General features: G+C 41.7%; 1 long non-coding RNA gene across 1 annotated transcript; it reads left to right on the forward strand.

Moving 5' to 3' along the window:
• Positions 1 to 125: 125 nt before the first annotated feature.
• Positions 126 to 27,474, forward strand: LOC308080790. The gene is made up of 7 exons (XR_013932739.1): positions 126 to 239; positions 2,086 to 2,216; positions 8,524 to 8,652; positions 9,020 to 9,089; positions 12,903 to 12,962; positions 17,459 to 17,583; positions 27,348 to 27,474. It is a non-coding gene; the product is annotated as an uncharacterized lncRNA (long non-coding RNA).

Raw genomic sequence — 27,474 nt, forward strand, 5'->3', positions numbered from 1 at the left:
CGATATACAACTGCTAGTTTAAAATTCACATACAATAAGTCCTGATGGTATGTAACTGATAGTGAGTCTGAATCTCTCTCTCTCTCTCGCTCTTTCCCTCCTTTTTTCTTCTCTTTCCCTCTCTATATTTCCCTCTCCGCTTCTCTCTCTCTCTCCTGTAGGCTCGTAGTGTAAATATGAAGACCCAGGTACATTCTACCTGCGTACCAGGATGTGTGCAGTCTGGAGATAGATCACAGGTACAGATCTACCCTCTCTGCTCTTTCTAATACAACATTACATACGTTAGTGATGCACGGGTCAGACCTCCTAACTCAACATGAGGGTCTATTAGAACTGAACCCTCCCAACCCGTTTTCATGCACATAAAACAACCAAACGAACACAGTCCACCAACCTGTAAATTGAAAATAAAACAATCAGACATGGTAATTTGACAAAGGCTCTTGTTATGTCATATTCATCAAACTTCTTAAAACAACATTGGCGTTAAACTTAAAGGGATATATCACTTTCAAAACAAATTTGGGTCATTTTATCTTGAGAGCACCCCCGACAGTTTTTAAGTTGCTTGATTCAGCATTTAGATATTTGATATTCATTTTATCAGACACACCCCCTTCCTATACAAACCCAGTGTAACTTCAAACTCAATTTTTAACATAGATTCATCGGAAACACCCGTCCTTGGTTCTGGTGACTGATATTGTCCTTCTAATACGTGAGGAGACCGTGTTTTTCCAATGACTTTTTTCATTTATTTTAATGACAAGGATGACAGGATGAGTCACCAGAACCAAGGACGGGTCTTAAAAACTGTCTTGGGGGCTCACATAAGCCTGAGTAGACTATAAAATGACTTTTTTCAAAGTGAAATATCCCTTTAATCACAAGAGCAGCTTATTAATGGTAGAGCAGCAACATGAAAAGTACAAACTAAAGATGAACATGGTTACTAGACTAGTCTGTCATTTCCCTCTGGGAATTAAACATTTGGAAGGGATCGGTACACAGGTGTGGATGATCAATCTAAGCGTTCTCCTTTATGTCCATGTGACCCTGGTAGGTGACAGCAGAACACTGTTGTGTTTTGGAAAAGTCATATGACGTACATGTTGTCACCAGCTCCACTCCTGCAGACATCTGTATGTCTCTCACATGTTTGACCTAACAGTGCATCCACTGGAACAGAAACATGGACACTGTTTGAGGAGAGGTGTGAGGACATCTGTCACTATATACATCTGTATAACTCTTCATTAAAAGCCCATTAATACAACCCAGAAGAGATGATTAACAGTGAGCTGGACATGATTGACATGTATATGGACATAACTGGCCCCTGGACATTATTGAGAAATACACCCTGAAAGAGTGTTGCAGACCCCTGTGTGAACCCCAACCCATTCTCAGTACTCTTTGAAGCCGACCCTAACCCGCCCCAAACCACAGATAAACCTGCACGCTCACAGATATCGGATTAAGCAGTGCATCACTAATGTATGTTTCACTCTGCTCTTTAGTGCTGGAATGACACATCCTAACTTAGAACAAGGTTAAGGTACATTTTGTATCCCTGGACTTTGACCACCAAACTAAAATTGGATAGAACAGCTGTGTCCAGTCATCATCTAGCAGGTGCTGAATGCCGGACATTTTTAAGTGTACCTCTGGCATACATTCTGTATAAACCTTACAAAGTTGATTGAATGCAGGCGATCAAATGATTACTCATTGACTTATGTCACCATTATATGGCAGTCAGATACAAGTTGTTACAGCAAAAGTAAGAAATAGAGTCCACACACTGGTAATACTGCAAAAAATGTATTTGTATTACTGTCAACGTTTTGATCAATCAGATCATCATCAGAACTTATACTTATATTATGTTAGCTTTGCCATCTTCAGTTCTGAGGTCACAGTTCTCCGCCAGGTTGTTTTTGGCCTCCCTTGTTTCCACACACACATAACTGTGCCTAATGTTGCCTACGCCTGATGTAGACACATAACAACTCATGGTAATGTCACAGGTTTGAATCCCTCTGTCTCTCTCTCTCTCATGTTGTTCTTCCATGTGTTCAGGTCCCATCCTTCCATCTTGTCTTCATGTCATCACCCGTCCACTGACATCTGCACAGAGAGGAGGCTTCTCAGCAGCTCTCTACACACACACTGACTGCTGTTATGAACACACACACACACACACTCAACAGGTGAGCAACACTAATGAATTGAAATGAAATGTACAGTAATTATATTATCCCAGTAAAACAGTATATCATACTCCCTTGTTGTCTTTGTATTGGTTTCTTAATCATTATTAAATATAGTTTTTCCGGCCCACAAACCAGGTTAAATAAAGAATATTTCTGTATAATGTCACAAAGCAGATCTCCAGCCCAGTTCACAGTGGTGAACTGAGACACTCACTATGAGTCATACAGCGCACACATAGGATATGGCAGTGACAGTATGTAAGTCAATAAGCATACCATATTGTCTCTCTCACATATCTCACACACGCACGCACACGCACGCAAGGAATTTACAGGATGGAGAACTTGGTCCATGAGGTACTGAAACGTGGCCCCAAGCAGAAGTGACATGAATTGTTAGAAACTGTACATGCTGTCTTTTGCTTGGACTCTGAAGACAATGTAGTGTCGTGACAAAAACAATAGTGCCCAGTCGGTAATGGTAGGCATCACATTTGGACGCCTCTTTTACTTTGCAATTGTCCACGCAGAACCATGGTGACACATTGGACTTGATTGATTGATTGAATACTTAACAGTTTGTAAAGACAAGCACAGGGAGGTAGAGTTCAATACAAGGTCTGTTAAGAGGATTTTAAACCTAAGAAAGCACTATGGCTTGTTTCCATTGGGGTCCTTTCTACTCCATTCATCGGAACTTACACACCATCATGATGGGGCAACACCAGTCACTGTTGGGCTCTTCTGTTAACTCCATCTCCAGCATTGCCTGAAGAAGAGAGAGTTAGTCGAATGGTCGTCACAACAAACCAAACCAGGGTTCGTTTTTGTGACCTCTGGCCCCAACTAAACTCTCTCATCACCGTGGTAACCAGAGAAGCAGATGTAGTCTCTCTCCATGCTTTAAGGCTGAGGTGGTAAACCTGTGTAGCCCCGCCCCTGTCACAACATAGTAACCTCATAGACAACATCCCCCACTAGTCATGTGACCATGAAGGGCCCTTGTGACTTGATGAGTCATTTGGAGCTGGATGATGGAAATCATTTTTTAAGGAACTTTGATCAATTAGAATAATGACCTGTACTTGCATGATGGGCAAGTGCTTTTGAGACCTTAGTGTCAAACCCTGCTGATATTTAAATGCTCTGCCTCCCGTTCTTTAGATATTCTCGGAACCACTAGCAAACCTGCATACTGGACTGGTGTTATAGCAGGCTTATAAGGCACAATGAGATATTTAATCATGGTGCCTTGAACCATTAAGAGCTTTGTAAGTGAGGAGGAGAATTTCTATTCTGTATTTTACTGGAAGCCAAAGCAGAGAGGCCACTGAGGGAGAGATTTGTCTTTGTCTTTTTCTAGTTCCTATCAGTACATGTGCAGCATGCACTGACATTTACACACAGCACACAGCCTGTATCTGATCCAACCGGTTTCATACAAGCAGTTTAATTGAACGCTGCAGGGCAAAATATCACATTTCATTCCCTGACAAATTGACAAATCCTCCCCTTGGACGAATGTGAAGACTGAGAACGCATTGTGTTACCCAGTCAACTGACAGACCTGAACACATCAATCCTGTGTTAACACAAACACACAGCACTGCCTTGATTACTTGAACAGATAGTAAACAGGACATTTTGTTAAATGAAGTCGTTTTATACTGTTTCATTAGATACAAATTCTGTATTAGATGTATATTAGAGGCGTAGTGGTTATGTTTCTCTCACAGCAAGAAGGTTTCAGGTCCCCTAGCTGGGGTGTTTTTTCTATGTGGAGTTTGTGTGTTCTCCCAGTGTTTGTGTTTCCTCCTGGTTCTCTGGTTTCCTCCCACAACTAAAGACATGCATGCTACTGTAGGTACTCCTGCCAGTGTCCTTGACCAAGGTACATGCAAGGTAGGGCTACTCCTGCCAGCAGTGTTCGGCAGTAACCAGTTACTTTTAATATATTACTATAATATTATTATTTTACCCAGTAACGAGTAGTGTAAGGTATTACTTAACCATGCTAGGTACTCCTAGCTCCATCTCTTGCCTGCTATTCCATGTTTGACCTAAAGGGGTCACTTTAGGCCCAGTTCACATTGCTGAACTGAGTCACTCACTATGAGTCACACAGCGCTCACGTAGGATATGGCAGTGATAGTATGTAAGTCAATAGGCATACACATATTTTCTCTCTCTCTCCATCACTGTGGTAACCAGAAAAGGAGACATAGTCTCTCTCCATGCTTTAAGGCAGGGGTCTTCCTTAAAGCAAGCTCCTTTATTTTTCGGGAACATGAACTTTGAGCAAAGTAGAATAATTTCCTGTACATGATGGGCAAGTGCTTTTGAGACCATAGTGTCAAACCCTGCTGATAGGTGTACACAGCCTGTATCTGATCCAACCGGTTTCATACATTTCAATGAACGCTGCAGTGCAAAATATCATATTTCATTCCCTGTTGACAAATCCTCGCCTTGGACAATTGTGAAGACTGAGAACGGATTGTGTTACCCAGTCAACTGAAAGACATGAACACATTTTTGTGCATGGGGTTCTCATCTTATACAAGCCAAGTGCTTAATGAGTCTTCCAGTTTAGTAGACCTTGTATTGTGAATTTGTACTTCCATGTACTGTGATTCTCATGTCTTACTAAATAAAAGTACATCAATCAATCAATCCTGTGTTTACACAAACACACAACACTGCCTTGATTACTTGGACAGATATTAAAAAGGACATTTTCTAAAATGAAGTTGTTTTATACTTTCATTAGATACAAATTCTGTATTGGATACAAAATCTTGGCAGCATGGTGGTGTAGTGGTTATGTTGCCTCACAGCAAGAGGGTTTCATTTTAAATCCCCAGCTGGGGTGTTTTTTCTGAGTGGAGTTTGCATGTTCTCCCAGTGTTTGTGTTTCCTCCTGGTTCTCTGGTTCCCTCCCACAACTAAAGACATGCATGCTAGGTACTCCTGTCAGTGTCCTTGACCAAGGTACTGACATTACATGTGGAGTTGGTCACTGAGCGCTGCACTGTGGCTGCTCACTGCTCCTGAGTAGTTATGGCTTAAATGCAAAGGACAAATTTACCCAAGGGGATAAATAAAGTACACTTTTATTATTATTATTATTATTTCACTGATTGCACATGACGATTTATGAGCAGTATGTGTTAAGCCGGCCATATTGTACATTGTCACAGCTCTAGTGTTGTGTCGTGTTTTGTATTTTTTTTGTTTCGTGTTGTTTCCTGTCTCTTTCCCCCAGATACTGCGCTGCCGTGTGTGTGCTTGCGTGTGTGTGTGTGTGTGTCTGTCTGTCTGTGTGGTTTTTGGTTTTACAAGGGAACGAGGTTTAACTCAAAGGTCTTCATAGTATGATGCAAGTATGAAACGCTTCTAAGAAAACCCAGCAACGGATTCTCAGTATTTCATTATTGTGTGGGTGGATGTGAGTGGTGTGAAGTCTGCTCTGAGGACATGGCTAAAACCACTGTCTCATGCATGTCACGCTCAACTGTGTGAACTAGCTACTAACCGTACATTCAATTCATAGGCTTTTTTAATGGGTTAATGATTAACCCTGTACATTAGGGCGGGCTCCTGCCCTCCCAAAAGTCTATGCAGAGTCTATACAGGGCCCTGGCATCTATTGTCAACTCAGGATATCTTGCTGCTATTGCCTCCTAGCAGGTTTGCACATGATGTTATTATGTTATCACCCAAATACAATGTCATATTGGGAATACAGAGTTTGAAAATATGAGCCATAAATGTATTTGCATACTTAATTTTTTGCTACACTGTAGTTTGCTTACCTCTGTGACACAACATGACACAACATAAATCTATCTATCTATCCATAAATGCATGAAATCTCTGTCTGTGAGTGTCCCCCACGTATCTCGAGAACTGTCCAACCAAATAACTTCAAACTTGTCTTATTTATCGCCAAGGACCCAAGTGAGTGCAGTGCTGAGTGGGATGTGTGTCAGATTAGTGGTTGTCCACAAATCCACAAATCTCTGTGTCTGTCTGTCTGTGTGTGTGTGTCTGTCTTTGTGTCCTTTTTATCCCCATATATGGAGATCCCTGATGTCATCAATATGGCGTTATGACGTCATAGACTGGCCTCCAAGTAGGCCTACTATGATAAGTTCGCTGATAACGGCTACAGCAGGTTTTAATACTAACACATATTTGAAGCCTGAAACATGCAATTCAGGCCATCCCTATAATGAACTTGTCGGTGAAGTATTACTTCACAAAGCATTATTCTTGTGAAAGTTTTACTTTATTCTTGTCTCTAAACGAGTTTGAATGTCAAAGTACCCTACATTTAAACAAACACTTATAACTCGACTGATGTTGAATGTATTCTTATTCTAGCTAGCTTGGGTTCAGTCTTTAACTTGTACTCTTGCAAAGTTGGAAGACCTACTGTAAATGATCCAGTAAAACAGCAGATCCTGTGTAATTTATTAAACTAGTCCATCAAGGGGGGGAGCAGCTCCACACGTTGTTGTGATTCACAGCATGGAGGCAGGTCGGACCCACAGCAAATGCTTCGCGGGGGTCCCCCATTGGGGTCCCCGGACGGCCGGACCTGACACTCTGCTCCGTAGCGCGGGGATGTGCTCTCTCTCTCCCACAACCATGAGAAGTTGATGTTAAACTTTAAGCTGTTTGAGCTAATCCACAACCTGGATTCGAACGTGTGAATGTGCGTGCTAGTGCACTTAAGATGATATCCAAAGCCCCCTCCTGCTCTTAAAACGCAGTGTGAGTGTACACGGCCCGTAAATGAAAGTCTTTTATACGTTTAAGCGTGTTCTCTGTGTGTGCCGGACATAGAGGTATAATATAACTAGAGGGCGGATTGCCCCACCCCCAGCTATTCATTTCAATGAAATTGCTCAGTGGCGTTTTGAAGCAGGAAGTAAGAAATATTGGTTCCATATACTGTAGGTTCCATATAGGTTCCATGGGTCCATTCCATTGGTTCCTGGGTCACGACACGTTGTGACACGAGTACATGTTGGGAAAGTGAAAAAACGGGCATCTCTGTTTGGTGCATTATGCAAATGGTCAATGGCCGTGTGCAAGTGCAGATCAATTGCTCCAGCCACTGAGCTGAGGAGAACTGGGCAGAACAGAGAGATTTTGGGGCACGTTTTGGTTACAGAGGTTTGGGGAATTATAGGAGGATTTCATTGAAAAATAAAAGGACAAACGATCCAGCTCTGAAGATCAAGCCAAGTTTTGTATAAATCTATTTGAATAGATCACTGGCAGTAGGCTAATTAAATTCAAGTGACATCTCTGCGGCTCTCAATATTGTACTTACGCGGTAAACGCGGTAAACTAAGATCTATCATTGTCCGACTTCACAAATAATTATTAAAAAAAATGATAATGGTCACGTTTAACAGTATATTTTTTTGTTCTTCAAAATGCCTTTTTATAGCGAAAATAGCCGATCTACTGTACAAGCTCACAAACTGTGAGCCTATATATTTTCGTTATTTGATGTATAATGAAGTATATAGGGCTTAAGTAGTCCTTTAATGGCAATGTGTACCTACAGTATGTTTTAATGCATGCTAATAAAAGTAAGGCAACATAAGAATTGAAAAAGTGTGAAAAAACTCATTGGTTTGTGATCAGATTGATGCTTAATGAACTGTAAATGCAACAGGATTAGATAAACCTGACTGTTGGCATGGTCTGGACCAGGCTAACCTCACAGCTAAATTTCCATGGCAACTAATGTGGCATTGCCTTCATGAAACCGAGTCATGGATAAACATATCTGCCGAGATTACTCGGCTTTCATGAGACCAATTCATGGTTTAGCCAAGATAGATTAATCTGCTATCAAGGTTTTGTGGGCCCTGCTTGTTTTTATTTGTGGTTTGACTTTAAAAAACAATGTAAATGCTGTTAGATAAAGAAAGAAAGAAAGAAAGAAATGCTGCCATATCACAAGCTACATCTTCCAGTAGTGTTTCTCTAATGTAGATGGTAATGATTTATGAGCAGTACTGTATGTGCTTGATGTGTTAAGACGTACATATTGTACATTGTTACAGCTGCAGTGTTTTTTTTTCTTGTTTCCTGTTCTTGCCTGTCTCTCTCCCCTCAGATACTGCGCGTTTGTGTGTGCGTGTGTGCGTGTTCATCTTGTGAAAGATGATTCAGGATTCCTTAACGCACTAAACTTAGAAAGTGTATAACTTGATCAGTTCAGTATCATTCCTTGGATGTATAAAACTCTAATTTTAGTCTTGTTTTTTGTATCTCACAGTTGCTGCACACCTAGTAGCTGCACTTTGGTTTGCAGCAGAGTGTCTAAAACAGTGAGAAGGCCTCTCAGAGTTGTTGCTCTGTGTCTGGGGATGTTGCTATGATATGATCATAGGCCTGGCCGTGCACTGTGAGTATTCCATTCTCCATATCACAAAACTACCACCTTGTCACTCACTCAGGGATTTTGTTGGCTGAAAATGTCTAGCTGTAACAACTACAAAGGTCATTACAGCATTAACCCAAACATTGTGCAAATGACCATCCTTCCTATGTTTATTATGGTGATGTCATTTACAGATTTTGCTACAAATGCTCCCTTTAGAACACACCACTGCACTCTATATTCCTCTGTAAACTGTCCATCTTAGACACATTCATTGCTTCATGCTCATATACAAGCAGTGTTGCAATGCACATAGTCACAGAATAGAGCTGCAAACTCACCCATATACAATACATTGTACCTGTTATAGTGAGTCTGAATCTCTCTCTAGGCTGGTAGTGTTAACGTGAAGACCCAGGTACGTTCTACCTACCAGGATGTGTGCAGTCTGGAGATCACAGGTACAGATCTATGTAATGTTGACATAAGAATCAGAACCTGTCCGACCTGTTTTCATGAACATTAAACAACCAGCCGAATAATAATTTAAACGAAATCAATCAAGGTAATTTTCCAAAGGCTTTTGAAAAAACATGACAGTGACACATGACAGTGCTTTTGATATCCCAGAAGTCCTGTTACATACATTCTTCTTTAGGAAATGGATCCTGCATAAATGTTCTTTATGGTCACGTGACTCTCGTAGGTGACAGCAGAACACTGTTGTGCTTTGGAAAAGTCGACCAGACAGGCTGTTGGTATTCATTATATTTGCCGTGAGGGTACACTAGAGTCATATGAAGTACATTTTGTCACCAGCAGACATATGCGTACCTCTCAAATTGTATGACAGTGCGTACAAGTATTAAAATAAGAGAAAAATAAACCGTTTTCCACAGTCAGTCAGATTTGTTTACAAATTGATCTTATCCATCCATCTGATGTGTGTCAGTTATCAAGTCTTCTACTTATAATTATTCTACAATACAAATTATAATTTAGGCATTTAGCAGACACACTTAATCCAGAGCAATTTACAGTCACAAGGTAAACACAAGGTAATCCATCAAATGCATAGCAATAGTAATCTAGGATCATAGGTAAACCAATAACCTACCATCAGTCTAAACAGTATAATATTTAAAAAAAAACTGTACATTGAAACTAAGCCAATACATTTTCATACGTGTAGTAATACATTCAAATTTATAATAAATCCCTGCCCCTCCCCTTATGCACAGGGGACATGGTGCAGTCCAATTACTAATCAGCTCCTTATAAGCACCTGTGAAGCAGCTAGACCTTTCCATGGCCAGCAATCTAAACTTCAACACTCCTCAGAACTGATAACTCAACAAAACAAAATAAACTTAAATGCCAATTAAATTACTCCTGATAAAACAACTTGACCCAAACAAAATAACTTAATGGATGTACCCTCCAGTCAGTAACTTTATCATCAAATTTGCAATAAACAGTATGTCCTTTAACCGGTTGTGTGTAGTCCTTTATGCATGTATGTAGTTTGCTGAAAATAAATATAAAATGAATTAATAAACCAAAAAAAGACAAGTGTCCACCATGTTTTACCAACTGTGTGTCAGCTGGTTAGGCCATCACATGTGGCCAGGGGCGTCCAAAGCCACCAATAATTTTTTTTTTTTTTAAAGTTTAATGTTTTTGAATTATATATCTATAAGCCTAACCTAACCCTAACCCTAAAACCAAAATAAAGTAACAAAAATCGGGGGTAAAAGTACCCAAATCCGCCAAAATCCGAAAAAAGCGCCGGGGGGATACATTCACGCGCATGTGTCCGTTGCCTGGGGGGCTAAGCCCCCAACCTAGTAGAGACCTAGCAACGCGTCTGCATGTGGCCATCACATCCTGAGGCACTGAAACATGAGCCCATTGTGTCAGTGTGCAGGTTAAATAGGATGCCAAAGCTCTCTGCTACTGTGCTCTGATCCAGAACCTCAGCCTCAGTAAATAGACAGACACGGCTAGAACACACAATAAATAGTATATGCTGTATAACCTGCCCCTGTGACATCATTACCTGATCTGCTGCAGACACCCTGCTTCCCCCGCTCACAGATGGCATCTAAACCAAGGGTTCCCAAACTTTTCAGGCTGTGACCCCCCATTAATATTCATATTTGAACTGGGGACCCCCCACCCTGACAAGCACTTTGAATTGTAGGAGTTGAGGCAGCACTGGTTGAGGCAGCACTCGATTCCACAGATAGATATTCGGCTATCTTAAAAGTGCTTAACCCATTAAGACCTGAGGCCGATTCTACAATTATCTTCTAAATCAGTAGTTCTCAAACTTTTTCATGTGAAGGACCCCTAAAATGTGTATTTGGCCGCGGACACCCCAACTGAAAATCTTTTGTGCCAGGGACCCCCAGAAGAGAATTTGTGTTAAAACACTTTAAAGATTTTTCAAAAATGTGTAATAATTGTGTAATAATAATTGTTAATTAATAATAATTGTGTGTACTGTACAGCACATCACTTTGTGCTGCAAGCTTGTAGATCTGCTATTTTTGAATGGCCAACGCTAAAATCTAAAATGACACACAGATGCTTTCCCGGTTTTAATGTGTTAAACTGTAACTTGTAAATTGTAAATAAATGTGCAGATACCCTGTGTTTACACTTACAGTATACTATGTGTTGGTTTGTTTACTGTTGACTTGAGAAAACAATGTTGCACATTAAGATGATCATCTGGGGTCCCCCCAAAATAATTTCGGGGTCCCGACCCCCAGTTTGGGAACCATTGACCTATAGACCATACCCGGCTGCCACTTGCATCCCAACTTTAAATTTGTATACAGAATTACTGACACAGCAGACAAACCTGACACTATCTACTGGCTAGCTGAACCCATTCATTTCCACTAGCATTGCTACAAAATGCTAACAAGTTTCAAGGGGATATTTCTCAGTAACTATTAGAGATGATTTAATGGTTTTCAACCATTTGTTTGATAGGGTCTTTATTTTTATAATTTTACATTAACCACTTGAACCTTCGCGTCCCTATTTTGGGGGGGAAATAGCCCAAAATAGCTGACATACGCTTGTAGATTGCCTATTTTCGGCTAAGAAGTGGTGTAGAGGGAAAAAAGAGCAGACCAAGTACTGTGCAAAAGGTCATGTTTACAAAGTATTGAGGGTTTAAGTGGTTAAATGTCTGAACACACACATTTAACATGAATCCAATATGTAGTGGGGGTCCCTTCTTAATCTCTCTCTCAGCTAAGGGGTCCTTGGGCCTGAAAAACGTTGAAGACCCCTACCTTAAAATATTTTAATATTTGGTGCTTTATGTTTTGTTACGTGTGCAACATTTGATGGAATTAAATTGTGTGAGTTCCAAGTTGTGTTTGAACTCTTCAATGATTTTTTTACATTTGGTTATAATATGTACAGGATCATGTTCAGTGATTATTGCAAGATAAACCCCAACACACAGTGACACAGGACCGATGGACAGGACATTTTACACACAAAATGAATTTTAAAATCAATGTATTAGCTTCTGCTCAGTACTTCCTTAGCAACATAAACAGAGTCAGGACTGTGGTCTCAGATGTTGCAACAGTCTGATCCAACAGGTTTCATTTCCAGTTTTAATGAACGCTACAGGCCGTCATACCCCCTTGACAAATCATCCCCTTGGACAAAATTGTGAAGACAGAACAGATTGTGTTCCCCAGTCAACTGAAAGACATGAACACTTCACAACAATCTTATGTTAGTGCTAACTCACACAACACAGGCTTGATCACTGAGGCACATTAAAAAGGGGATGCCATTCATTGTTAGAACAACTAATTAATACAATTAAGTCATTTCATGTATTAAATTACAACTTGTGAGTGTAATTTGAAGGATGAGTGTTGGAGACACATCTTCACATTTCATCAATGCTCACAAACACACAGTGTACAGACCAGTGTTCATGCAGCTAAATGTGTTGTTTTGTGTGTCATCTCAACACACTGCTGTTGTGGAGCATGGATGTCAGTTTATCCATTTCCCTATTTTATCTCAAACTGGAAACTGGTTAGAGGTGCTGCTCTCAGATCAGTGCACACATCAAAGCAAAGGTCACATCAGGACACGTTCTGTAGAATAGACTAGCCTAATGTATGTTCATTATTTCAAAATCATTGTTTTTATAGAGTTTGAGAAACAGTCATAGCTTGTATTTTCACATTCTTTAGAGTTCTAAAAAAGTTTTTTTTTCTTTTTCTTAGGCCTGTATTTGCAGTGTCAGATGGGGCCAGTGACCAGGAGACCTTTAATACTACCAGGATGTAAGGCCCATTGTTAATGTACTGTGAATACAACATCTGACCATTAGGGTCCCTGTGTCACTGGAGTTCCAAGTGAGAATTTTATTCTCACTTGGAACTCATCAAATATGGCAGCTTGGTCACATGACCAGGCGTCTAGTCACTGGTGTATTTTGATGCTGGCCCAGCGGTGACACAATCCACTTCTATTGAAATGCCACAACATCATCATCTACAGTACACGCCCGCAGTACTACGATATACACATAACCACAGCGTCATATTTAAACACCCATGTAGTATAATATAATTATGTATATTGAGTCAATTAATTCAGCATTTTTATTAGTAGCCTAATAGTTGAAGCAAGTTTCACTTGCTGCACAGACGTGTTGCTTTGCGTGTTCCTGCCTGCAGGGCGTGCAGGCATTGAGTGACAGAATGCCTCTGAGATCATATCACTAAACTAAACAGCCCCGAGGGAGAACTTGGCCTCAAATGCACTATAGCTCACTTCCTGAAAAGCTCTGTTCAGGCAGTTCAGTTGCAAATGCAACATTTTGATTGGCTGAAGACAGTTCCTCTGTTCATAATTTGGACTGAACTTCATGAGGAAACGGGCAGAGTTCCCCATAGACTGACACAGACAGGAGTGGCTGATATAGTATCTCGGGTTGGGGCGCCGCTTCTGTCAAACTAAAGATGTAGAGAGAGTATCGGTGGTGTCGGAAAGTGTATTTGATGAGTTAGGAGTGAGAATGTGTTGTCTCTGACCTTTTTATAGGTATAATTCCTTGAATAATCACACAATTCAAGCTCTCAACAACAAATCTTCCAGGATATGGGAACTATGACATTGTGTATGTAGGTTTGTCTCTGGCACTTGATATAAATCATTCAAATGATGATGCAGATCAGATGTGTGTGTGTGTGTGTGTGTGTGTGTGTGTGTGTGTGTATATATATATTGTTTGCAGGCATGCAATGCTCATTTGGTATGTTCTTGCACTCTATTTCAATGACGTGACGCGCAACACCTACACTGCAAGTCACACAATGGACAACTGATATTTATCTAGGCTTATTCCTATGTTAATTCGCTAGGTGTGAGTCGGGAGCCTTTGAAAACTTTGTTGAGGTGCGAATTTAAAGTAGTTTTAAATCTATGCGTGTGCTCCTGGTCAAATAGGTTCCGGCACGGCGTGCAAGGCCGTCCAGTGAGCATTGCACCCCTGACTGTTTGTGTGCAAGCATTCAATAAGTGTGTGTGTGTGTGTGTGTGTGTGTGTGTGTGTGTGTGTGTGTGTGTGTGTGTGTGTGTGTGTGTGTGTGTGTGTGTGTGTGTGTGTGTGTGTGTGTGTGTGTGTGTGTGTGTGTGTGTGTGTGTGTGTGTGTGTGTGTGTGTGTGTGTGTGTGTGTGCACACGCACACAGAGACACACTGTATGTGTGTTTATTTACAAGGTCTCAGCTTGACACACCATGCTCAATATGATTGCCATGGTGATCCTTTTAAATAATTGGTTTGTGTAATTTAGCAACAGATGTATAGAATACTTAATAAATAAATGCTGTTCGATTAACAAAGAAAACGACAAAAGAAAAACTAAATGCTGTCACATCACAAGCTACATAACATCAACCAGTGTTGTTTCAGTTACGTAAAGAAGGTGATAATGACTACTAGCAGTATGTGCTTGATGTGTCAAGTCAGCCGGTTTAACCCCCCCAGCGTGCTACCTACAACGGGCAGTCAGGTGGGCACAGCACTCAAACAACACTGCTCGGGTTTTAACCCATTAAGACCTGAGACCAATTCTAAAAATGTCTTCTAAATCCTGACAGTTTTCTGAAAAACTTATGTTGCTATATCAGTGGTTCTCAAACTCAATGATTTGGAAGTCTCAATCAAGGACCCCCAAAATTAAATGTATTTGGCCACAGACCCCCATCTTAAAATATTATTTTCCAGGGACCCCAGAAGCATTGATTTGAGTAAAATATTTTCGCTTTAAAAATGTATATATTCAAAGATCTGCACACATTTTCAAGATTTTTCAAAAATAGCAGATCTACAAGCTCATAGTGCAGACTCATTAAGCACTGAGCTTGTTTAAGATGAGATCCCCATGCACACAAATCATGATGACATATAAGAGACAGACAGATATACACACTACTATACAGAACGTCATACAATCAGCTTACAGGTTACTGGTATGAAGAGTGGAAAAAATGTACAAGAGAAGAAGAAAAAAGGGGATTGGTTCCATTTTGTACCCGGTCCATGTGGAACCCCCTATAGGAATCGTGAAAGGGAACCGTTAAGGAATGGGCTGTTATGAGGGAATCGTTATGGAAGCGGAATCGTTAAAATCCTAAAGGATCCCAACCCTAGTCATCACAACACACTGGGCCAGGGCCTCTCGACTTTTTCCATCACCATGGTAACCAGAGAAGCAGATGCCATATAGTATATAAGCTCTACTAACTCTTCAGATAGCAGAGGTAACAGGCGCACAGCCTTCAGCTCTTCTGTCCATCCACACCACATTGGTGTGGACTTAAAGACCTTTCAGTGGTCATTGTGTCAAAGTGCAGGTTAAATAGGATGCCAAAGCTCTCTGCTACTGCGCTCTGATCCAGAACCTCAGCCTCAGTACAACAGACAGACACGGCTAGAACACACAATAAATAGTATATACAGTATAACCTGTATAGGTATAACATCATCACCTGATCTGCTGCAGACACCCTGCCTCCCCCGCTCACAGATGGCCCCTAGACCAAGGGTTCCCAAACTTTTCAGGTTGTGACCCCCCCAAAAGAATCATATTTGAACTGGTGACCCCCCACCCTGACAAGCATTTGGAATTGTAGGAGTTGAGGCATTACATTTAGTTTGACTCAGTTCCACAGATAGATATTTGGCTATTTGTCACAATGTTTGCCTCTTTCTTACGTAATATTTGGCAATGTGGTTAAAAATGTCTTAAAAGTCCTTAACCCATTAAGACTTGAGGCCGATTCTACAAATATTTTCTTCTAAATCAGTAGTGCTCAAACTCTTTCATGTTCATAGATCTGCTATTTTTGAATAGCCAAGGCTAAAACCTAAAATGACACACAGATGCTTTCCCAGTTTTAATGGGTTAAATTGTAACTTGTAAATTGTAAAGAAATGTGCAGATACCCTGTGTTTACACTTACAGTATACTATGTGTTGGTTTGTTGTGTTGGTTTGTTTACTGTTGACTGAGAAAACTATGTTACTCGGTCTTGATTCATTTCACATATCGTCGCTGTCGGGTGGAAACCGTTCATAATAAAAAAAAAGAGAGGTGGAAACAAGCTATAAAATGACGATAAAATGACTTTTTTCAAAGTGAAATATCCCTTTAATTACAAGAGCAGCTTATTAATGGTAGAGCAGCAACATGAAAAGTGCAAACTAAAGATGAACATGGTTACTAGACTGGTCTGTCATTTCCTTCTGGGAATTAAACATTTGGAAGGGATCGGTACACAGGTGTGGATGATCAATCTAAGCGTTCTCCTTTATGTTCATGTGACCCTGGTAGGTGACAGCAGAACACTGTTGTGTTTTAGAAAAGTCATATGACGTACATGTTGACGTACACCAGCTCCACTCCTGCAGACATCTGTATGTCTCTCACATGTTTGACCTAACAGTGCATCCACTGGAACAGAAACATGGACACTGTTTGAGGAGAAGTGTGAGGACATCTGTCACTACATACATCTGTATAACTCTTAATTAAAAGCCCATAAATACAACCCAGAAGAGATGATTAAAAGTGAGCTGGACATTATTGAGAAATACAACCCATTCTCAGTACTCTTTGAAGCCGACCCTAACCCGCCCCAAACCACAGATAAACCTGCACGCTCACAGATATCGGATTAAGCAGTGCATCACTAATGTATGTTTCACTCTGCTCTTTAGTGCTGGAATGACACATCCTGCCTTAGAACAAGGTTAAGGTACATTTTGTATCCCTGGACTTTGACCACCAAACTAAAATTGGATAGAACAGCTGTGTCCAGTCATCATCTAGCAGGTGCTGAATGTCGGACATTTTTAAGTGTACCTCTGGCATACATTCTGTATAAACCTTACAAAGTTGATTGAATGCAGGCGATCAAATGATTACTCATTGACTCATGTCACCATTATATGGCAGTCAGATACAAGTTGTTACAGCAAAAGTAAGAAATAGAGTCCACACACTGGTAATACTGCAAAAAAACGTAACGTTTTGATCGATCAGATCTTCATCAGAACTTATACTTATAGTATGTTAGCTTTGACATCTTCAGTTCTGAGGTCACAGTTCTACGCCAGGTTGTTTTTGGCCTCCCTTGTTTCCACACACACATAACTGTGCCTAATGTTGCCTACGCCTGATGTAGACACATAACAACTCATGGTAATGTGATGTCACAGGTTTGAATCCCTCTCTCTCTCTCTCTCATGTTGTTCTTCCATGTGTTCAGGTCCCATCCTTCCATCTTGTCTTCATGTCATCACCCGTCTGCTGACATCTGCACAGAGAGGAGGCTTCTCAGCAGCTCTTTACACACACACTGACCGCTGTCATGAACACACACACACTCAACAGGTGAGCAACACTAATGAATTGAAATGAAATGTACAGTAATTATATTATCCCAGTAAAACAGTATATCATACTCCCTTGTTGTCTTTGTTTTTGTTTCTTAATTATTATTTAATATCGTTTTTCCGGCCCACAAACCAGGTTAAATAAAGAATATTTCTGTATAATGTCACAAAGCAGATCTCTATCTCTTGCTATTCCATGTTTGACCTAAAGGGGTCACTGTAGGCCCAGTTCACAGTGCTGAACTGAGACACTCACTATGAGTCCTACAGCGCATAGGATATGGTAGTGACAGTATGTAAGTCCATAAGCATACCCATATTGTCTCTCTCACACACACACACACACACACACACACACACACACACACACACACACACACACACACACACGCGCAAGGAATTTACAGGATGGAGAACATGGTCCATGAGGTACTGAAACGTGGCCCCAAGCAGAAGTGACATGAATTGTTAGAAACTGTCTTTTGCTTGGACTCTGGAGACAATGTAGTGTCGTGACAAAAACAATCGTGCCCAGTCGGTAATGGTAGGCATCACATTTGGACACCTCTTTTACTTTGCAATTGTCCATGCAGAACCATGTTGACACATCGATTGATTGAATACTTAACAGTTTGCAAAGACAAGCACAGGGAGGTAGATTTCAATACAAGGTCTGTTAAGAGGATTTTAAACCTGAGTGGAGTTTGCATGTTCTCCCAGTGTTTGTGTTTCCTCCTGGTTCTCTGGTTCCCTCCCACAACTAAAAACATGCATGCTACTGTAGGTACTCCTGCCAGTGTCCTTGACCAAGGTACATGCTAGGTACTCCTGTCAGTGTCCTTGACCAAGGGACTGACATTACATGTGGAGTTGGTCCCTGAGCGCTGCACTGCTCCTGAGTAGTTATGGGTTAAATGCAAAGTACACATTTACCCAAGGGGATAAATAAAGTACACTTTTATTATTATGAATATGAATATGAATATCATTTCACTGATTGCACAGGACGATTTATGAGCAGTATGTGCTTGATGTGTTAAGCCGGCCATATTGTACATTGTCACAGCTGTAGTGTTGTGTCGTGTTTTGTTTTTTTCTTGTCTCCTGTCTCTTTCCCCCAGATACTGTGCTGCCGTGTGTGCGTGCTTGCATGTGTGTGTGTGTGTCTGTATGTCTGTCTGTGTGGTTTTTGGTTTTACCAAGAAACAAGGGAACAAGGTTTAACTCAAAGGTCTTCATAGTGTGATGCATGTATGAAACACTTCTAAGAAAACCCAGCAACAGATTCTCAGTATTTCATTATTGTGTGGGTGGGTGTGAGTGGTGTGAAGTCTGCTCTGAGGACATGGCTAAAACCACTGTCTCATGCATGTCACGCTCAACTGTGTGAACTCGCTACTAACCGTACATTCCATTCATAGGCTTTTTTAATGGGTTAATGATTAACCCTGTACATTAGGGCGGGCTCCTGCCCTCCAAAAAGTCTATTTTAGAGTCTATGCAGGGCCCTGGCATCTATTGTCGACTCGATATCTTGGTGCTATTGCCTCTTAGCAGGTTTAGAGTTGCTATTTATGTTATCACCCAAATACAATGTCATATTGGGAATACAGAAAGAGTTTGAAAATATGAGGGTTTGTATGCAGCCATAAATGTATTTGCGTACTTATTTTTTTTGCTACACTCTCTAGTTTGCTTACCTCTGTGACACAACATGACGCAGCATAAATCTATCTATATCCATCCATAAATGCATGAAATCTCTGTCTGTAAGTGTCCCCCACATATCTCGAGAACTGTCCAACCAAATAACTTCAAACTTTGCTTATTTATCGCCAAGGACCCAAGTGAGTGCAGTGCTGAGTGGGATGTGTGTCAGATTAGTGGTTGTCCAGAAATCCACAAATCTCTGTATCTATCTGTGTGTGTCTGTCATTGTGTCCTTTTTATCCCCATATATGGAGATCCCTGATGTCATCAATATGGTGTTGTAGTACTGACGTCATAGACTGGCCTCCAAGTAGGCCTACTATGATAAGATTGCTGATAACTGCTACAGCAGGTTTTAATACTAACATATTTGAAGCCTAAAACATGCAATTCAGGCCATCCCCATAATGAACTTGTCGGTGAAGTATTACTTCACAAAGCATTATTCCTGTAAAAGTTTTACTTTATAAAAGCATTATTCTTGTCTCTAAACAAGTTTGAATGTCAAAGTACCCTACATTTAAACAAACACTTATAACTCGACTGATGTTGAATGTATTCTTATTCTAGCTAGCTTGGGTTCAGTCTTTAACTCGTACTCTTGCAAAGTTGGAAGACCTACTGTTGCGGCTGATAACATTCCCAATAAATGATCAGCCGGCAGGCTAAGCCTGGGAGATTTAAAACTGTATGACGCGCATTAAAAGATTCAATTCCAAACGAATGCTCAAGTTTAAAATGTTTTACTTTCAAGTTCAGTGCACCAATCATTACAAGTTACAATAAATAAATGTAATAAATATGTGCCAAGAAATCGAATAATTTAAACAGTGAGCAATAACCAATAAAACAAAAGCGTCAACAAAATATAGCTCTCCCAGCTCACCCTGCCTCCATGGGCAAACAAACCAATAAAGGTGAGCAGGTGAGAGCCACATTTATAATCACCGGAGCCACCCACAAAGGCACACCCACCAACAAGGTGCCAATGAGGTGCCTCCATCAATAATCTAATCCAGTGCACAAATACAATGCTCATTTGGCTCCTACATTCCGGCCCCTAATTATGCCTGGGCATTAATTACACATGTATTACTATGCAGGAGACAATAATTAACCTTAGCGAAATTTCATCATTCAAAAAACAGAAAAACTCAATGCAATTCATTCATATGCATAATCGTCTGTATCAATAGAATCTTCATCCATATTCTCCCCTCCGTCTGCAAAAAAGAGAAATAAAGGAGCGAGGAGAGAGAGAGAAAAGTTCAAAGAGCTCAAGCGCTCCAAGCGATAAAGGATTCACAGAGCATGCGTGCTCCAAGTGAAACTTCATGACCCCTCTGCTTTCTGAAGCTACGGCAGTCTGCATTTCCTCTCTGCTTCCTGAAGATACGGAGGTCTGCGTGTCCTCGTGCAGCCTCTCATCATCCAGACCCGGCTGAACAAGAATCCTCCTATTCCGAGCCAGATCCATCGACCTCTTGAACCTGAGACGCCAACCAACCATCTTTCTCAACCAGAACTGTTCAGACCTCAAGCAAGATTCCACCCTGGCCCCTCCGGAAGCCATCTCCACCACCGCAGCTGTCAACTCAATGCAAGAACTTGTGATGGATTTCACTGGAGCCACACGTGCCTTACCACCCAATACAAAAGAACAGCGGGCCTCATGAAGTTCCTCTAGCCAGACTGTACACTCCTGGGCAGCACCGACTGTTAAAGCATCACTCCAGCCCAGCTGACTTCTGTACGGGCAGTGAAGGCTTGTCTTGGCATTTAGCACCACAGGTGCAAGGAATCCCATGGGACGTTCAGCAACTTTCCTGTTGTTCTGCATCCTGACAGCAAACAACTGCACAGAACTGTTGACAGACTCCATGAAGTTGTGGTCTTCTTCATCATCATGAGCGCTTTCAGGGACGTCTGTCTTCATCTGCTGCTCCCACAGCTGGTCAAGTCCTCTGACCGAAATCCGGTTGACGGTGACATCATGACTCACACGAGCGGTGTCAGCTGTGCAGTCTCCTCTCGGGGGGCCATTCACGGTCCAACCCAACATTGTTCTGACCGCATACGGACCTCCATCCACGCTTCTGACCACCTCCCACGGCTCCAAAGCCTTGGGAACATTAGTTCCAATCAGAAGATCCACCCCTGAGTCGATCGCTGTCATCTTGATGTGTTCAAGGTGCGGCCATTTCCGCAGATCTTCCTGCCTAGGGATGTTACCTTGGTGGACAGGCATACATTTCTGCGTGAACAATGTAGGTAGCTCACAGACCAAATCTGTGTCCAGCCCAGCTACCTCCAAATCTATCACAATGTGACTGCCCACCACCTTCTCCTGACCCATTGTCCGTAGGAGAATATCAGTCCTCCTTCCTGAGAGATTCAGCCTGTTCATGAGCCCTTCTGTACAGAATGAAGCCGAGCTCCCAGGATCAAGAAAAGCATATGTGACCAATGTTGTCTGACCATTCTTGGACTTCACCCGAACCGGAAGTATGGCAAGTGTACAGTCACTCTCTCCGGCCCCAGTAAGACCACTAGACTGCACCGAGATCAAAGTGTTCTTATCTGCTGCCCCCGCTTCTCCTTGAGCTTGCCTTGAACCTTCCTCATATGTAGAGTAGACATGCAACATGGTGGGATGTCTCATACTGCACACATTGCACACAAGGCGTTTGTGGCAGTCTCTGCTTCTGTGCCCAATGCACATACAGCCAAAGCACACCGCTTTCTCTCTCAAGAAGGACATCTTCTCAGTGTGCGTCTTCCTTTCCAATAGCCGGCACATGTCCAAGGAATGCCCAGCTCCACAGAGCAAGCAAGCAACAGATGAGCCATGTTCTCTCTTCAATCCAGCGTCACTGTTCGTGTCGACTGTAGCGACAGTAGTCGCAAAGCTACTTCCTTTTGCTTCAGAAAGGTACTGAGGTTTAGCAGGCCTCACTTCCTTCCTCGGTACTGCAGGGGAGGAATCCTGTAGATCCCCAAACAGTGGGTCACTTGCTATTTTCACCTGCCCTTCAATAAACTCTACAATCTCGCGAAAGGTGGCCCTGCGATGGAACCTTTCCTGCAAACTGTAAGCGACATCTCTCCACTTATCCCTGAGCTTATAAGGCAACTTCCTAACAACTGTCTGCATGTTAGCAGGGACATCCAGCTCGTGTGTAGACTTAAACTCTCCCAGAGCATTGCAACATGCCCGCAGCAAAAGGCTGTATGACTGAAGAGCTTCGACGTCCTCTGACTTTAGTGCTGGCCACAAGAAGACCTTGTCCATATAAGCAGAGGTGATCTTCAGCGGGTTGCCAAAGTATTCTTGCAGCAAGGATTTGGCTCTGGCATAGCCACTTTCAGGTGACATGAACTGACAGCTTCGAACCATGTCTCTAGGCTGTCCTTTAGTATATTGCTCGAGATAGTATAAGCAATCCTTAGCACTGCGAGTCTTCTCTTCGATGCAATGCTCAAAGGCTCTCATGAAGTTTTGGTACTCCAAAGGATCACCGTCAAAGATCTGAAAGTCACGTCGTGGAAGAAAGAACAGTGACTGTTGTTCAGCCAGCAAAGAAGTGATCTGGTTTTGTTTCTCCAAGATAGATATCAGCTGACCATAATCGGCACTGCCTTGCGCTAAAAGTGCAGGTTGGTATGACTGCGACTGAGGATGTGTTTGAGTGTTATGTGGCTGCTGTTCACCTGTCGAAGTATACTGAGATGGCTGACCTACTGGCTGCCCCACTGACACAGCAGGAACAAACGTCTCAGCATTAACATTCAATGTATTCATGCCACCTGCCCCACTGGCTACAGCACCACCAGACACCCGAGAGGTGCCGGAGACTTTCAAGACTTGTATTTTAGCTGCTGATGCTGCTATCTCCATTTCCAAATCCAACTGCTCTCTTTTCTTTCTGACCTGCGCCTCTTGCTCTTCCAGAGCATGTATCTCTTTAAGTAGCCCCTGACGAGCAAGGAGGGCTGCCATGTCTGCTTCTGCGATTAAGCGTGCTGACAAAGTAGATGAGGCAGTAGACCTACACTTACTCCCGGCTTCAACTGCAATATTAGAAATACTGTCATCAGGGTTAACATCATCTACAACAGAGGTTCCCACCTCATCCTGAGGATGTTCTGAAACACAAATAACATCATAATTATTCACTGCATTAGGCGCTTCAACATGAGGTGGGTGTGGCTTAGGTGAAGTAGAAGTAACGTGGCTTTGAATTTGGCCATTAATGTCTGAAAGCCATTTATTTGCATTTTCAATGAATTCAACTATGCGTTTATGAGCGTTTGAAAACCAAATATTTTGTCTTTCTTGTTCCTCTAGAGGAAACAATGGAATGACTGAGCCATGAAGCTGACTTGCTTCATCATACAGTGCAGATACATTGTGAAGATGAGATTGTACTGTTTGAGCATTATCAGAACTTTGCATAAGCTCATTAATTACTTTTACAACACCTTCAATTTTGTTAACCTTAGCTTTTCGTTCTGTTTGCAAATGTTCAATTTTATTTACTAATGCTTTGCCAATGAGCTTCGATTGTCTTTTCTGTTCATTTGCACTGACATTAGAACCAGGCCTTGAACTTGAATCCATTTTGTATTACATGAATGAAGGGCACTACAAAACCCATTCACACCCAAATTGAAAATTAGCAACACAGCCCTAGTATGCGTGTACAATGTAAAATGTAAATGTAAAGAATAATGAAATTCACAATTAACAGGACACATATGTAAATTGCCTAGGCCTATTGTTCCCCACTAAACTGCCTAAATAAATATAAGCTATCCAATTCAACCCTATGTCTTCAGCATGGAACGATAGGTATTTACATGCCTAGATATCTCAGTTCTGAGACGGCAATCCTGGGCCAACCCAATCCACGGGCCATAGAATGAGGGCCGAACCCGTTCATGCACAAGAAAATAACAAACCAATAGCCTATAACCGGAGCTATAGACTAGAGCAGCTTTGCCTACGGGGAACAATAAAGGCTGTGTGTGTGTATGCTTGAAGCGTGTGTGTATGTGTGTGGGTAACAGCAGCTGTGTTAAGGCTATGCGTGCATGTAGCGTAGACTGGGCATGAATGAGTCAAAATAATGAATGAATGCAACCTTACGCTGCCGGTGCGCGTCCATGCGCGTTCCAGTTTCCTTGTGTGTGAAGCGCTGCAAGAAGCCAGGAAATCAGCGTCTTTTCCGTGGATCTGCGCTTCAGATACGTTTTGTTGACTATGTTGCGGCTGATAACATTCCCAATAAATGATCAGCCGGCAGGCTAAGCCTGGGAGATTTAAAACTGTATGACGCGCATTAAAAGATTCAATTCCAAACGAATGCTCAAGTTTAAAATGTTTTACTTTCAAGTTCAGTGCACCAATCATTACAAGTTACAATAAATAAATGTAATAAATATGTGCCAAGAAATCGAATAATTTAAACAGTGAGCAATAACCAATAAAACAAAAGCGTCAACAAAATATAGCTCTCCCAGCTCACCCTGCCTCCATGGGCAAACAAACCAATAAAGGTGAGCAGGTGAGAGCCACATTTATAATCACCGGAGCCACCCACAAAGGCACACCCACCAACAAGGTGCCAATGAGGTGCCTCCATCAATAATCTAATCCAGTGCACAAATACAATGCTCATTTGGCTCCTACACCTACTGTAAATGATCCAGTAAAACAGCAGATCCTGTGTAATTTATTAAACTAGTCCATCAAGGGGCGGAGCACCTCCACACGTTGTTGTGATTCACAGCATGGAGTAGTGCGGGGATGTGCTCTCCCTCCCACAACCATGAGAAGTTGATGTTAAACTTTAAGCTGTTTGAGCTAATCCACAACCTGTATTCGAACATTGCACGTGTGAATGTGCGTGCTAGTGCACTTAATATGATATCCAAAGCCCCCTCCTGCTCTTAAAACGCAGTGTGAATGTACACGCCCGTAAATGAAAGTATTTTATACGTTTAAGCGCGTTCTCTCTGTGTGCCCGGCCGCGACATTACAAAGTCTAAACCAGTTGTGCTATAAACACGCCCCCTTCTGTGGCCAACGCGGAAGTGCCTCTGCCTGCAACGCGAACAGCCTTATTCCATGTAGTTGGGAAGGCTTTTTCGCCGATAAAGTATAGTTTTGGACCATGACGGAGGCGCGCCGACTCAGCAGACCTTGAGGCCGAGGAGACGCGCCCGAGCGCCGTTCGAGTTATGTACCAATAGGGACAGAATAGTAAAAAATGTTTTGGTGAGAGCGTTTGCCCCAACTGTCACTCAAAGTGGCTACTGGCCAATCACAGCGCGTCCTTGCACAAGCGTATTGGCCAATCATGCACAACTGGTTTAGACTATGTAAGGACGCGTGCCGGATATAGAGGTATAATATAACTAGAGGGCGGATTGCCCCGCCCCCAGCTATTCATTTCAATGAAATTGCTCAGTGGCGTTTTGAAGCAGCCGGAAGTAAGAAATATTGGTTCCATATAGGTTCCATGGGTCCATTCCATTGGTTCCTGGGTCATGACACGTTGTGACACGAGTGCATGTTGGGAAAGTGAAAAAACGGGCATCTCTGTTTGGTGCATATGCAAATAGTCAATGGCCGTGTGCAAGTGCAGATCAATTGCTCCAGCCACTGAGCTGAGGAGAACCGGGCAGAACAGAGAAATTTTGGGGCACGTTTTGGTTACAGAGGTTTGGGGAATTATAGGAGGATTTCATTGAAAAATAAAAGGACAAACGATCAAGCTCTGAAGATCAAGCCTAGTTTTGTATAAATCTATTTGAATAGATCACAGGCTAATTAAATTCAAGTGACATCTCCGCGGCGCTCAAATATTGTACTTACTGTACAGGCATGCATCCGTTTGCGTCTCCACATGTTCATGAATCAATACAAGTGAACAAAAGTAATTCAATAACTCCTCAGGATAGATCAATAAAGAATTCAGGAAATAATCTGACAGGAGCTTATCCACCCAACTCATTGATAGACATTCCTGTGCGTATTCTCCAGTGAATTGTGGCATGCAGTTATATATTCCACGAACAGGCCAAGGCCTAGCAAAATAGATCGCCCAAACGCGGTAAACTATGGTCTATCATAGTCCGACTTCACAAATATATTTTTTCTTCTTCAAAATGCCTTTTTTATAGCGAAAATAGCCGATCTACTGTACAAGCTCACAAGCTATGAGCCTATATATTTCCGTTATTTGATGTATAATGAAGTATATAGGGCTTAAGTAGTCCTTTAATGGCAATGTGTACCTACAGTATATGTTTTAATGCAGGCTAATAAAAATAAGGCAACAATAAGAATTGAAAAAGTGTGAAAAAACTCATTGGTTTGTGATCAGATTGATGCTTAATGAACAGTAAATGCAACAGGATTAGTTAAACCTGGCTGTTAGCATGGTCTGGACCAGGCTAACCTCACAGCTAAATTTCCATGGCAACTTATGTGGCATTGCCTTCATGAAACCGAGTCATGGATAAACATATCCAGGTTAACTGGCTAAATTAATCTGCCGAGATTACTCGGCTTTCATGAAACCAATTCATGGTTTAGCCAAAGTAGATTAATCTGCTATCGAGTTTTTGTGAAACAGGCCCCTGCTTGTTTGTATTTGTGGTTTGACTTTAAAAAACAATGTAAATGCTGTTAGATAAAGAAAGAAAGAAATGCTGCCATATCACAAGCTACATCTTCCAGTATTGTTTCTCTAATGTAGATGGTAATGATTTATGAGCAGTACTGTATGTGCTTGATGTGTTAAGACGTACATATTGTACATTGTTACAGCTGTAGTGTTTTTTTTCTTGTTTCCTGTTCTTGCCTGTCTCTCTCCCCCCCAGATACTGCGCGTTTGTGTGTGCGTGTGTGCGTGTTCATCTTGTGAAAGATGATTCAGGATTCCTTAACGCACTAAACTTAGCAAGTGTATAACTTGATCAGTTCAGTATCATTCCTTTGATGTATAAAACTCTAATTTTAGTCTTGTTTTTTTTATCTCACAGTTGCTGCACACCTAGTAGCTGCACTTTGGTTTGCAGCAGAGTGTCTAAAACAGTGAGAAGGCCTCTCAGAGTTGTTGCTCTGTGTCTGGGGATGTTGCTCTGATGTTATGATCATTAGGCCTGGCCG

Source organism: Gymnoscopelus braueri, assembly GCF_963280865.1.
Source record: "Gymnoscopelus braueri genome assembly, chromosome: 24".
Lineage (NCBI taxonomy): Eukaryota > Metazoa > Chordata > Actinopteri > Myctophiformes > Myctophidae > Gymnoscopelus > Gymnoscopelus braueri.